Source organism: Euprymna scolopes, chromosome 16 (assembly GCF_053919585.1).
Source record: "Euprymna scolopes isolate OS-2025 chromosome 16, ASM5391958v1, whole genome shotgun sequence".
NCBI lineage: Eukaryota > Metazoa > Mollusca > Cephalopoda > Sepiida > Sepiolidae > Euprymna > Euprymna scolopes.
In genome coordinates this window covers 22765488-22780763 of record NC_136497.1, presented here as the reverse complement: position 1 = coordinate 22780763, position 15276 = coordinate 22765488, and positions in this window count along the sequence as shown.

Here is a 15276-nt window from a genome sequence, read left to right as displayed (position 1 = left end):
GAGAATTCACCATATATATATATATATATATATATATATATATATATATATATATATATACTAGCATGGGTATCCGGCGTTGCCTGGGTTGACATGAAGTTCCGTTTGAAACACGTCTGCTATACTAATCATTTTCATCATGAGTACGTGGATATCCCCACAACAATTTCAAAAGTAAAAGAACATGTAAATGTCATCGCCCCAAAAAGATCTGATACCCTCTCCACCAGATATTTCAGCAGAAGGGATCACTGCCCTTAGAAAACTCACGATTTTGTGAACCTAAAAAAATTACGTTTATAAACATTAATGCATGCATTTATTTTTTATTTTGGTAAATGTGTAGTTTAGCGGCGTAAATTATTTGCCAGACAAAAAAAATATAAAAACTATTTATTTTTATATAAAACACATTGGCTGAAATAAAACAAGAAAAAAAAATTTATTTTAATTATTTTTTATCATTTATATTTATTATTCGATGCCACTATATTGCTTTTAAAATTTGTCCTTTCTAACGTTTGGCAGATTGACCTTTTTAAGCTCTTTCATAAACTATGTTTTTGGCCGCCATATTTTTTTTTGTAATCAAAGAGCTTAGAAAGGCCAAATTTGGCCTTTAAAAAGCCAATCTGCCAAACCTAAAAAAAGGCCAAATTTTAAATGGAATGCTTCAGACACCTTTTGAACTATCTTGCATAAACTAAGCACCAGGGAGTCTGTGAGGGATGATAAAATGTGTGGAGTACGAAAGTTAGAACATCAGAGTTGATTGGCCAAATAAAGAATTTCATGGATAAGAACCGTCGTGCTTCTATAGAGACAGTAAGTTCGCAGTTTGATGTCAGTGCCAGAAGTGTACACACAATTATTCGCGGAATAGTTGCGCGAAGTTTGTCCCAATGGTGCCCAGAAAAGATCGGAAAGAAAGACGTTGCCATTGACATCAAAAAAGTTCCTCGCCCTCCATATAGTCCAAAATTTCCTCCTTGTGACGGTTATTCTTTAAGCTCAAGAAAAACCTTAAATGTAGTCATTATAAGACAGTCTGATGATAAGATGATAATCCGAGAAGGAGATACAAGAGGCTGTAACGAGGGCCATTGACACGCTTAAACAAGAGGACTTTCATGAGGTCTTCCAAAAGTTGTTCGAACGGAACAAGTGCAGCCGGGGAAGATTACTTCAAAGGGGACTTATGATGTATGTAATATCAATAAACGTGTCCATTTGAAAAAAGTCTGGAAACTTATTTAAGACCTCTTATATAACATAACTGAATATTCTCATAAAGAAATGACCACCATGTTGAAGGTTCTACAAATTCTGTTCGATGCGAACAAACATGATATTCTCTACGTTCGTTTTAAAGTGACATTTTTCTTATTCAAGTGTCCGTCTTTCCTCTTGTTTATTAAGTTATTTCGAGTAGATTTTCGTCTATACCCAATCACATTTCTCCAAAATAAATCTTCCGAATCTCTTTCAATATTTTTCTGTTTAGCCATGTTTTTACCCAATAAATTATTGCCAGATATAGTGCAAGCCGGCAGTCAGCTAAAAATCTTAAACGTTCCCGCAATAAATATGTTCTTTTATTAATTTAAAATATTTGACCGCCAGACGTTCAACATTTTTAAATGGTTCTTAGCAAGTATTTCTCTCGTCCTCTTTCACTGATTTGTTTTGATTCTGACTAAGATTAGAAAATAACATGTTTCATTTAGATTTTATCTTTTCAGTTTAGGAAACACCTATAAATCTTATATAAATTGTATAATAATAACGAATGAACAGTTCATGGACTTAGTTATGATCGGCGCCGATCAGATACTTGCCGCTGATAAAAAAATAATTTCACATTTACGAATGCACTTGCAAACTATTTAAACATACTCAGAGTCTCCGTTGTTAATCTAACTCATAAATCTCTCGATGTCTGTCTGTTTGTCTCAAGTTTTTCAAAGTGCATCTCCAACCGAAACGCAGGGCGGCGTGAGGCGGGTCAAATGATTGCATTTTTTGTGGCCGTTTTTTTTATAGGTTTTTATCGGGTAAAAATAACTGCTTGGAGATCAACATTGAAATAAAATTGAACTTGCCAATCGTAAGTTGACTTAAAGTGATTTTTACGCATGCGCAAATATACATTTGACTTTAACTATTTCGTATCCGTCTGGCGATAGCTCAAACCGTAACATAAAAGGGTTGGGCGCTAAATTTCTTGTTTTGGATTCTAGCTGATTAGCACCCAAATCATATTTTTTTACTTTTTAAATCACTACTATATATTGGGTACAATATAATAATCACTAAAGAATTAGCTATCTAATAATGAATGCGAAATCTGCGTAAAGTAAAATATTATACTTAAGCGTATTTTATAACCGGGCAACACTGAGCGCCCTGCTAGTGAAACCATAAATTTAACATTGCATAATATTTAGTTTTTACTGTTTTTTGTATATAGATTATAGTAAATAATTTTCACAAATACCATTCGTAATATCATTTGCAAATGTAGAGACATGTATTAAGAATTACCGACCTTCTGACTATTGCTTAATGGGATTTCTTTTTAACGCTAACTGTTATAGTAATCCGTTAATGTTTTGTATTAGTTACTTTATGCTTGTCAAATATGAAGACATTTATTATTTTTAACCAATGACAAACGCAAATTAAAACAAAAGCATGGATTTCAATATTGGAAATATTCATTCCATGTTTTTTTTGTTTTTTTTTGTTTTTTTTATTGTTTCTAACCGCTTTATATCATTCCATTCTTCTCTGCTTTGGTTAACTATTAAGTTAAACTTATGTCAACAACTAATTTATTTATTTTAATCGATATGTTCGAGTGAAAAATGAATCTCCGCCATCCACAAATGGGCAAATAAAGAAGTTGCGTTCTGCTACAAAGTAATTTCTAAAAATAGGCAAATGATCGATACAAAGAAATCCGCTTAATAAAAACGTGTAATGCTACCCATATCCATCCACACATACTTTGTGAAAAGCGTGTTTGATTTTTAGCTCGTAATTTTTTTTGGTCAGTGATTGCCAAAGCTAATAACACACTATTATTAACTGAAGATTGGTTAACTAGTATGATAGGCTTTCTTATACTGAAGGTACAGGCTTCTACATCAGTTCATATTTTCATCAATTACAATGGATTGGTTGAAATGATTCGACCGAAAGGAAATCCATGTCTTATTGACTGCGTTTATTTTTTTGATATCATGAGCTTTACTGTATGTCGATTAATCTGTCTTTGTTAATTCCGCAGAGAAAATAAGTGGAATTAATATCTTATGCAAAGCTACTGGTATTACTCTCTTGCTTTTGAGATATGCGTTATAGGCTGAAGTCTATTGCACAGTATATTTTGCACAGTATATACTGCACAGTATATATTGCACAGTATATATTGCACAGTACATATTACACAGTATATACTGCACAGTATATATTACACAGTACATATTGCACAGTATATATTGCACAGTATATATTGCATAGTATATACTACACAGTATGTACTGCACAGTATATATTGCACATAATATTTTGCACAGTATATATTGCATAGTATATTTTGCACAGTATGTACTGCACAGTATATATTGCACAGTATATATCGCAGAGGATATATTACACAGTATATATTACACAGTATATATTACGCAGTATATATTACACAGTATATATTACGCAGTATATATCATACAGAATGTATTGCACAGTATATACTGCACAGTATATATTGCACAGTATATATTGCACATAATATATTGCACAGTATACACTGCACAGTATATATTACACAGTATATATTACACACTATGTATTACACAGTATACATTGCACAGTATATAGTACACAGTATATACTGCACAGTATATACTGCACAGTATATACTGTGCAGTATATACTACACAGTATATATTGCACAGTATATATATACACAGTATATATATACACAGTATATTCTGTACAGTACATATTACACAGTATATATTGCACATTATATATTGCACAGTGTATATTGCACACTATATACTGCACAGTATATACTTCACAGTATTTATTGCACAGTATATATTGCACAGTATATATTACACAGTATATTATACAGTATATGCTGCACAGTATATATTCCACAGTATATATTACACAGTATATATTGCCCAGTATATATTATACAGTATGTATTACACAGTACACATTACACAGTATATATTACAAAGTATATATTGCACAATATGTATTGCATAGTATATACTGCACAGTATATATTGCACAGTATATTTTCACAGTATATACTGCACAGTACATATTGCACAGTATATATTATACAGTATATATTACACAGTATGTATATATTGCACATCATATATTGCACAGTGTATATTGCACACTATACACTGCACAGTATATATTGCACAGTATATACTGCACATTATATACTGCACAGTATATATTGCACAGTACATATTACATAGTATATATTACACAGTATATATTGCACATTATATATTGTACAGTATATATTACACAGTATATATTACACAGTATATATTGCACATTATATATTGCACAGTGTATATTGCACACTATATACTGCACAGTATGTAATGCACAGTATATATTGCACAGTATATACTACACAGTATGTATTGCACAGTATATATTACACAGTATATATTATACAGTATATACTGCACAGTATTTATTGCACAGTATATATTGCACAGTATATACGGCACATTATATACTACACAGTATATATTACCCAGTATATATTAAACAGTATATCTTATACAGTATATATTGCACAGTATATATTGCACAGTATATATTACACAGTATATATTACACAGTATATATCGCCCAGTATATATTATACAGTATGTATTACACAGTATATATTGCACAGTATATATTACCAAGTATATATTGCAGATTATATATTACACAGTATATACTGCACAGTTTATATTGCACAGTATATATAGCACAGTATATACTGCACTGTTAATATTGCACAGTGTATACTGCAATGTTAACATTGCACAGTATATATTGCACAATATGTATTGCATAGTATATACTGCACAGTATATATTCCACAGTATATTTTTTATAGTATATACTGCACAGTATATATTGCACAGTATATATTGCACAGTATATATTACACAGTATTTGCTGCACAGTATATATTGCTTAGTATATACTGCATCATATAAATAGCACAATATATACTGCACAGTATATATTGCACAGTAAATATTGCACAGTATATATTGCACGGTATATACTGCACAGTATATATTACACAGTATATGTTGCACAGTATATATTGCACAATAAATATTGCACAATACATATGGCTTAGTATATTCTGTGTCATATAAATAGCACAATATATATTGCACAGTATATACTGCACAGTATATATACCACAGTATATACTGCACAGTAATGGTAGCACGTACAATTAATTTCATAGCAGTTTTAAAAGAGTATTGTTCGTTGGATGTATACATGTTTTTATAGTTGTTTTCTTATTATGAAGAGATTAAAGTAATACTTGAGCTACATATTAATGTAGTATACCTACATTAGTATAATTTATGTGAGAGTTTGCGGAGTGTGGAGTGACCCTATATTGACTAGTACTCTCAGGTAAATTCTGGTACAGAGGAGTAGCAGTCCGTCTGAGGGTCTCGTATATGAGTTAAAATTTGTCCCGATTAATTAAACACTTAACGTCTTGATTATATGTGCAATATGACTAATTCATTATTTCGTATTGGTTCAAAGAATCGAATAAATTTTCTATGCTATAGTAAACGGTAATCGATAAATTAAATCATTAAAATAACAGACTTGTAATCTAATGAACTGAAATGTATTATACTTGATTTGATTTTATCTGTGAAATAAGTTTTGTGATTAAACTTTCTCTTTTTTACAGAGGAATCACCACTTATAAAGGCTCGGAGGCCACTCGAGGATAATAGTTAATGGGTATGCATTAGTCAATGCGATTATAGCGTAGTAACATAAGTTGTGGAAATTTAATAAATTCGATTACTTAGGGGGACGGTTCATCAAGAACTTGTATACGTTGGACTTAAAGACAAGCAGATTGTAGTCAGCTGGAAAGCAAGCAATCGAAAGAGACTTCCACATGCGTGCAGTTCTAAGAAAGGCGTTTTGTTCATGGAATCTACGTTTAGGTTAAGGCATAGATAAAGAGTGTGAGAAATTATTGATAGTCGTTTTGATTAGATGAGTGCTTTTCGTGAAAGTTTGGCGAGTGGGGGACCATAGATTGACACTCAGCTGAGCACTTGCCATAAAAGTAACGATAAAGCAGAGACAGGCTCGCAACGTCTCTCCTGCAGGAAAGAGGTTGCATTGAAGAGAAAAGGACATCCCCCACTAGGTTACGAAGTCTATTTTGAACTTCAAAATATATTTCTTTTACAATGTAATTCATTAAAATGGTTGACAAGTTATCTAAGAAACCGAAATGCATTCCACTTGATTTAATTTTATCTTTAAGGCAAGTCTTGTAATTAACCTTTCCTTTACTAAATAATAGTTTTATTCCATTATGTTTTTTTTCAAGAATCGAATTAATTTTTTTATCGAAATAAAAGGAATCGTTATTTATAAATCATCAATGTTATACTTAAGTGGCTTTAAGCCTAGACAAACCATGGATTCAACAGTAAAAATCATTTCACACTGGAAGTCTGCAACATGTCCAATATGACTAATTTCTTGTTTCTTGCTTTGTGTTTGTTCATAAAAATCGAATTAATTTTTACACGAGAATAAACAAGGAATTCACGGTGCATGACGTGACTATTTTTGGCCAGAAATCGTTCAGGATCGTGCAAGGTTTCAAACAAGCGCGTTTTAATAGCCTTTACAGTCGACCATTACATTCTGCGCATTTCACTTAAATTGGAGACGACATAACGCAATAAGGACACGGAAATGTATTTACGCCGCTTTTATAACTACTCGTTAAAAGGGTATAACAATGTGGTATCATTGTTCCGCTTACATTTCAGAACAGCTTTTGAAGATCTACAAAGAATAGCCATCCAGTTTTGTTGGTTACATCGATGTTTCAAGCTGGGTTAACAGCAGGTGGACTCAAAATCAATGTTCACGTTTTAGACGACTGGCGCAAAATGCTAACATTTAAAAGAATATTTTCCCAAAATCCGTGAACTAACCGAGTTAAGTAAAACCTTCAGTAGTTACTCATTAACGAATGCATTAAACTAGCAAAATACCCGTTCTGCGTTGGGTGCTTAGCTTTTTAGTCAATTCTTAAAATTCTAGATTTATCAATCAATGCGAGATTTCAAATAGCCAATTATGTGAATTTTAAATAAGTACTAACATATATATTTCTCATATACAGTTAGTTTGTGGTCATAGAAATATATGTCACCTCTGGTTGAGATACAAAGAGAAATTGATGGATGTTTTGTCAGGAATCGGTATATATCACTAAGACTTCGAAAACTGCATTAGAAAAAAAGGATGGAGAGCAACATGTTACAATAGATTGAACCATTTCATGACAAACTGTTAGAGTTATTTGAGAGATTTTAGAGAGAGACGAAAACTTAGAGAAAATGCTCCGACTTTAGCGTCAGATTATTGACACACTTTCTTAATCTGTTAAATTCGCTGCAAAATCTTCGTTGAACTTGCTGTCATAAGCGATTTAAAGAGAAGTGAAAAATTGTGGGAACCTCATGCGTAGAAACCGTCTTATTATTTGCATATCATGATAGGCAGAATGATTTGGTTTCTATTCACAATGTTGTTTTTGTGCCCAGCATTTGGTTGTTATTCTACACGCAAATGGAACGCCTACATCTTAATCCGTACAATGTATACATACATATACATGTGTGTATATATATATGTGTAAATATATATTTGTATATATATGTACATATATATGTATATACATATATGTATATATGTATATATATATGCATATATGTATATATATGTGTGTATATGTATGCATATATATATACATATACATATGTATATATATAATTATATATATGTGTATATATATGTATATATATGCATGTATATTTGTATATATATGTGTATATATACATTGGTGTATATATGTATATATATATTTGTATATATATGTATATATATGTATATATATGTATACATATATGTATACGTATATGTATACATATATATATGCATATATATATGCATATATATGCATATATATACATATATATGTATATATATATATATATATATATATATATATATATATATATATATGTCTGTAGTGGTTTGTATAAAAAATAAAAATGGATGTTGTGTTTCAAGCGAAATGGCAAGATATACTGTTTATAACCGTATCAGTATTGTAAGTGTCTATTTCGTGACGAAATGGGTTGCACAAACACAACAATATATATCCGTTGATATCTTATATGTTTTTATATAGACTGATATGGCTCTCGGTTTATTCACTGTGTCTTTCTGTGTGGTATATATACTTAAGATTCAAAAGAATAAAAAGAATATTCTGTTGTCACAGCCCTAGTAATTAGGTATTAGTGTAGAAAATTCGATTACATGGTCACCTTGTTCTTCAAATATAAACCCAATTAAGCAGCCCGAGTCAATAATATAAATGACAATTCATAAAAGAGTCGTTCAATTTTTGTCGTTTTGACGTTTTCTATAGCATCAAATCATCTCACATCCGCCGATTGGCATCATCAGTTGACAAGAGGCTATTCAAAGTGATTTTGAGGCATGGGAGTTATGTTGATAAGTAAATATTTCCTTAAGCAAAATAATGTGAAATTTGTTATGCTTTTATTTAATATTGTTACTGGATATGCTCTTTATTTCATACAAATAAAAATATGAAATTAGAATATTATTTTATTACTGAAAATATACATTTTTAGACACTTGCAATATAGTGATACACACTTAAAATTACCAGAAAATAGAAAAATTATCATAAATTTACAAAATATTTGTTCAAATTCCACAAAAATCATGGAAATAAGGCTCCTTGTTATGCTCTTTCAGTGTCCCAAATTTCATTTCTCTGCGTTTCATGGCGATTTCAAAATAAAAAGAATTTGACCTACACAGGGTTTATTCCATGACAAAATTGGTTGCCAAACAACAATTTTCGAGAAACTTTCCTAGGAAGAAGAACCGCTGTTTTCTGGGTCATAATCTATTCATTTAATATTTATTGTTGGTTATTTTTATCACTTTTTAGTTTCTTACGTCAAGTGGCTTCATGTAATGGATGAAATTGGTTGTACAAACAACAATTTTGTAGAACTTTCCTAGTAGAAAGACCCACATCAAGCTTACAATTAAACACATCCTAGACATATTTAGGAAGACAGTAAATGCACAGGATAACATTGTACGTCACGATGGTCGGCGATGGACAGTGATTATTATTTGTAAACTTATTATCATTGTAAACTTAAATATGTGAGTAACCCGAATGAGTTTGTACCAACGAACTTGGGTCGAGCATATTATAAACGATTTAGCTACACTTACAAAATAATGGTATTTGGGAAAAACTTATGCCACACAAAACTTATGTATCTATAACACAGGTACGTGAAAGGAAGTGTATTTATTTTCTTTAAATAATAAATGCTACTTGCTCATCATAAAGACTATTGGACTATCCTGTATAACATATTTATGTGTAAATACCATCCAGAACTTTTGATCTTTTAATATATAAATAATTGTTAAGAATTTTAAAACCAGACGACCTTCTATTGTAATATTCTCGAGGGATCTATATAAATATATATATATATATATATATATATATATATATATATATATATATATGCGTTTGCGTGTCTATTGCATGTATATACAACGTGTATATATTTGTGAGTGTGTTATTATTATCTAGTGTTCTTGTGTTTGTACGTGTTAATATATTCACAGATAGTTTAATAATAGACATATAACATTTACAACAAAAAGGGGCAGATAACAGTACTCTGTGGACTTAACATCAAAAATCGGAGAAACATACCTGGTCTCTATCTTGTCTTGTTTGACGGAAAGTTGCAAAGACGATTCATCTCAATCTATCTATATATCTATAAAAGTGAACGTGTCTGTGTGGCTGTCTGTCTGTCTGTCTATGTACATTTCCGTTCGCAATAACTCTGTTAATTTTCAGTCTACAGACTCTAAATTTGATATACAGGGTACTGAGAGTTGGGAAAATCTACGTGATCGGTTTTTGGCCAGAAATTTGGCTGTTGAGGGGTAAAAGTTCAACAATTAGACCTTGGAGAACTCTACCAAACTCCTCCGACAATTTTGGGTCTAAACACTTGAAATTTTAGATATAGGTTCCTCGGACATGGATCTAACTTAATAACTCCATTTGAGCCCAAAACATTAAATTTTAAGGAGTCATTATAGGGAGCAAAGTTTAAAAAATTGACCGTTTTTGTTTTTGTATTTTTTTCTCAGCATACACCTCCGAACACCCGGGCAACGCCGGGCACTCATGCTAGTATATCTATAAAAGTGAACGTGTCTGTGTATCTGTCTATCTGTGTGTGTGTAAATTTCCATACGCAATAACTCTGTCAATTTTTAGTCTACAGACTCGAAATTTGATATATAGGGTACTGAGATTTGGGAAAATCTTTGTGATCGGTTTTCAGCCAGAAATTTGGCTGTTGATGGGTCAAAGTTCATCGATTTGACCTTTGATAACTCTACCAAACTCCGACAATTTTGGGTGTAAACACTTGAAATTTTAGATATAGGTTCCTTTGACATGGATCTTACTTAATAACTCAATTTGAGCCCAAAACAATAAATTTTAAGGGGTCATAATAGGGATCAAAGTTTAAAAAATTGACCGCTTTTTTTTTTCTTTCTCAATATACACCTCCAAATACCGTGGACAACGCTGGGCACCCATGCCAGTAAATCAATAAATCTCGGGTTATCTTTTCAGTAACTTTATTAAAAATGTTCCTACACTGGAAAGCTGTGCGCTGTTCTTATATTTTTACTATCAACATTTTCCGACAGTTTCCCCCTGCTCGAAGCCATTACAGTCCGTGAGCCATTCCGTCTGACGATTACTGTCGACTCTCAACTCTGATTGCTAACTCTTGACTAATTTCTACGTGTCCCAAACTATCTCGTAACGTCATTTTCTCTATGTGACCAAAGACACAAATCGGATGATTCACGTTCGTCACGTATTTTTTTATGTCAGTTAACATTATTTTTACCAAGTTAACATTTTTGAAAACTATTTTAACATAAATAATTTTATCTTTAAATATACCTTTCATCTTGATACATTGTTTCTAACATTTTATTTATACAAATATCAATAACGATAGTTATAAAAATCGTCCAGTTAACTAAGCGTTGCCCGGACTAACTATGTAACACGATTAGACGATTTAAATGCTTCCAAATCCTTTTCAAGTTTTAAAGAGACGATAAAATACTTTGTTTAATTTTCACTTGTTAATAAAAGATTAAAATTAGTGTCTTGTTTACGACAAAACTAAAAGGCATTTTAATGGATTTAATTTTAATTAAATTAACTTTTGTGCATGATTTTAAACAGTTTATTTTGTACTTAGGCAATAAAAGTGTACTTTATGCCATTGTATTTGTAGTGTTAATGAATAATTTATTAATAGTAAAAAAAGAATAATGTTATAGAGAGTAATACAAGACACACATTTTCAAAAATACACGAGAAGTGGTTACACAATTTTGTAAATACTGAGATTTTAAACTTGTAATGAAACTGATAAACTATAACCAATATAGTTATGAGCGATTATAAATCTTAATTCATAATTGTATTCCTAGTATCGCTTAGGATTGAACCTTCAACCTCTATACGACTCTCAGTTACAGCTGATTATCACTTCGCACTTATATCTATTGTACTAGAGGTTCAATCATGGAGTAGTGTAAGCACATATGCGTTGATGCATGAACTATTAGCCTTCTCCTCCAGAACAGGGTTCGAAAAATATTTTCTAACAAGAACTATTTATCAAATTATAAAGACTTATTAAAACACAATATAGATTTGTATCACGGAAAGTAGCCGCGTAAGTGTATGGTCGAAATGTAATTTTATTGTATTTGTTCGTACCAGTCGGAGATACGTCATCGACAATCAATCAGACAGTGGCTTTGTTGCTGTCGGGCTGAGATATGCCACTGGGGTTCATATTTAGAAGGCCCACCAAGATTTTCTTCTCCTTGAGAAGGGATTAGTGTAATGCTAATTGCCTAGAGAGCCCTTACTAAGGAATGCCGACGAGGCTGCCTAGATCAGAGTACGACAATCCTAGTGCACTGGATTTTCAATTTAACACCGTGTCTCGTGTCCAACCTGCTAGGAGGTAAATAAAATAATATTTATATAAAGTGCTTAAAAAAGAGTGAGATTATGAATTAATTTAGCTAGCGTTAATAATGATCAAACTTTTTGCAGATGGTAAATTCGCGTAATTTCAATTTCAGCTTATGTTTTAATGTCTTTAAAAAATGCCATATAAAAATTATAGACTTTTCCAAACTTTTCGACCACAGTATTCTTTCTGAATTGGTATGGATCAGCATGGTATGGCTTATATCTGTTATTGCTATTGGTTTCACTTCGGTTCTTTTGAAGACCGCGTATAATGGTGCTATGGAACGAATTGAATTCGAATTGGTACATCCAGGTTTTTAGTTCTCATCTTGACCTTATGTATTTCACCATAGTCATCTTCCTAGTTTCATATGATTCTTCTATTTTTCTCCCTATCACCTTTCTTCTTCTTCTTCTTCTTCTTCTAATAAATACTAGTAATTCGTATGAACTGCTTTCAAACCAATTTTTCTGGTATTTAGAGGGCACCGCGTAAAAAAGTTCTATAATGCAATAGACCCAACCAACTGAAATCGAACTAGGCACACTCAGGTCGTCAGTCTACTTTTCCTCCTTTACGTTCTATGTTTCTTTTTCTCCCCTTCTTTTCTTAATCTTCATCATCACCTTCCTCTTCTTCTAATACAGTGAAGTAAATTTGTACAAATCACCATAAAAAGGACGTTTTTGGCCGGTTTGTTTCTGTTATTCTTCATTGATCACCCCACCCCACCCCTCAACACACAACGATTGTATTATGTAGTTACACGAAAGTCGTGAAGGTTGCTAACATTCATAAATGAAAGTCATGCTATGGAACCTACTGAATTCATACTTGGTATAATCAGATCCTTAGTCTTCTTTATCATCGACTTCAACGGAGCCACCTTTCTGCATCCTTTCGAATTTACATTTATTGAACTGCAAGGAAGACATAATCACATTTACCAATCCATAATCTGACTTCCGGTATCATGGCCAGGCGAAATTTTAAAATGTCAGAGATTAAAACACTTTGTGTGTGTGTGTGTGTGTGTGTGTGTGTGTGTGTGTGTGTGTGTGTGTGTGTGTGTGTGTGTGTGTGTGTGTGTGTGTGCTCGCGCGCAGTAGAAGCCATCAATACACTATCGATCCAATTCTTATGTTTCTGTCGAATTGTTCGAAGAACTACGGATTGATGCGTGAACACATGAATAGCAAATAATCTTTCGAATCGAATGGGTTGCATGAAGAGACGTTGAAACAATCAAACTTTTCCATCGCATTTTAATCCGTATTTAATCTGTATTTTATAGCGGAGAAAATTTATGTGAAATCTCTCGCTCCACATTCTGCACGAAATGGGAATTTGAATAAACAGGTCATTTGAATGGCCGTAAACTATTTTATGCTATGAAATCCCAATGTAGGCGCCTTTCAGAAAAAGAGGAAGTGAGAGAGAGCATTTGGGTAGAATCCCTCGTTCGTTTTCAGTACACTTTTGATCTAGAGTTGTAATAATTGGTGGTAATTCCTCTATCTACACAGGTCGCTTGTGTTTTTCTTGACAGAAGGAGCTGTTCGTTTTTTTTTATTGTTATTCTTTTGTTTTTGTTTTTTTGTTTGTTTTTTTACATGTATGTATTTAGCTTAACAGATATTAACGTCTCGTATCAGTCGTAGAAATGTGGTTCGTTTCTACTTTGTTTTCATCTTTTGGCTGGTATAATAAAAAAAACTAAAAAGAGCAACAATAAATTATTTGCACTGGAATTTGGTTTAGGTCTTGCAGTTATTTATAGCAAGTAGAACGTCTTCTTAACCAACGTCCGTAGGGTCCGATCATTTTAGCATTGAATTTCTGAGAGATGGCAACCCTCTATTTTTTTCTGCAACGTATTTATTCCCATGACGTCACTCCTTGTACACCTAACTTCCTACATACGTAACTTCCCAAACACGTAGCTCTAACTGTAACTTGATTTCCAATGAAAAATGTAATTTTTACCTAACTCGCTACGAGGGCCAATATATCGATGAATTAGGTTTTTAATCATGGAGCATCCAGCTCCAAAATTAAAAGCCCTCTAATGTGCTTACAAAAATATCCTGTAAAGTTCCGATGACACTGCGACACTAATAATGGCATCTCCTCTCTCGAAAAGGAGAGGTAATGAATGGGAATATAGTGAGATTTAAACGTCAAAAGTAGTATATCGTTTAGTATATCGTTTATTTAAAAAACAAGTGCCTACGAAACAAATTAATCGAGAAACTATTCGAATAAAAGTTGCATAAAATGACCGAAGAGAAGTTGATATGCCGTAAAAGCCAACAATCACCCAGGAAAATAAACAATTATTATATAAGCAAATTCATAACAAAAGGACAAGAAAATAATTCCGCGGGCGGAACATTCGTAGATATAGTTGTATAAAAAATATTCTGATAGTTGTACTTGAACAATTCAATGCAATTACGCAGAACGTTTCTATTTTTTCAGCCAAAAAGTCACCGCTTTTTTGCAGGTATTGAATAGACAAATCTTTTCTCATATGGAATAGACTAAATAATAATAATAATAATAATAATAATAATAATAATAATAATAATAATAATAATCAGTACTTGAAAACAGAAATTATATAATCTTATGGGACACGGATAATCTCATCCACACAGTAAAAGTAATTACCAAGAAGGAAACGCCTGCCATATCATAATTTCGCCAAGTAGACATAAAAAAAACAGAAGTGATGCAAATATACGGAACTATCCAGAGAATGTTCCCA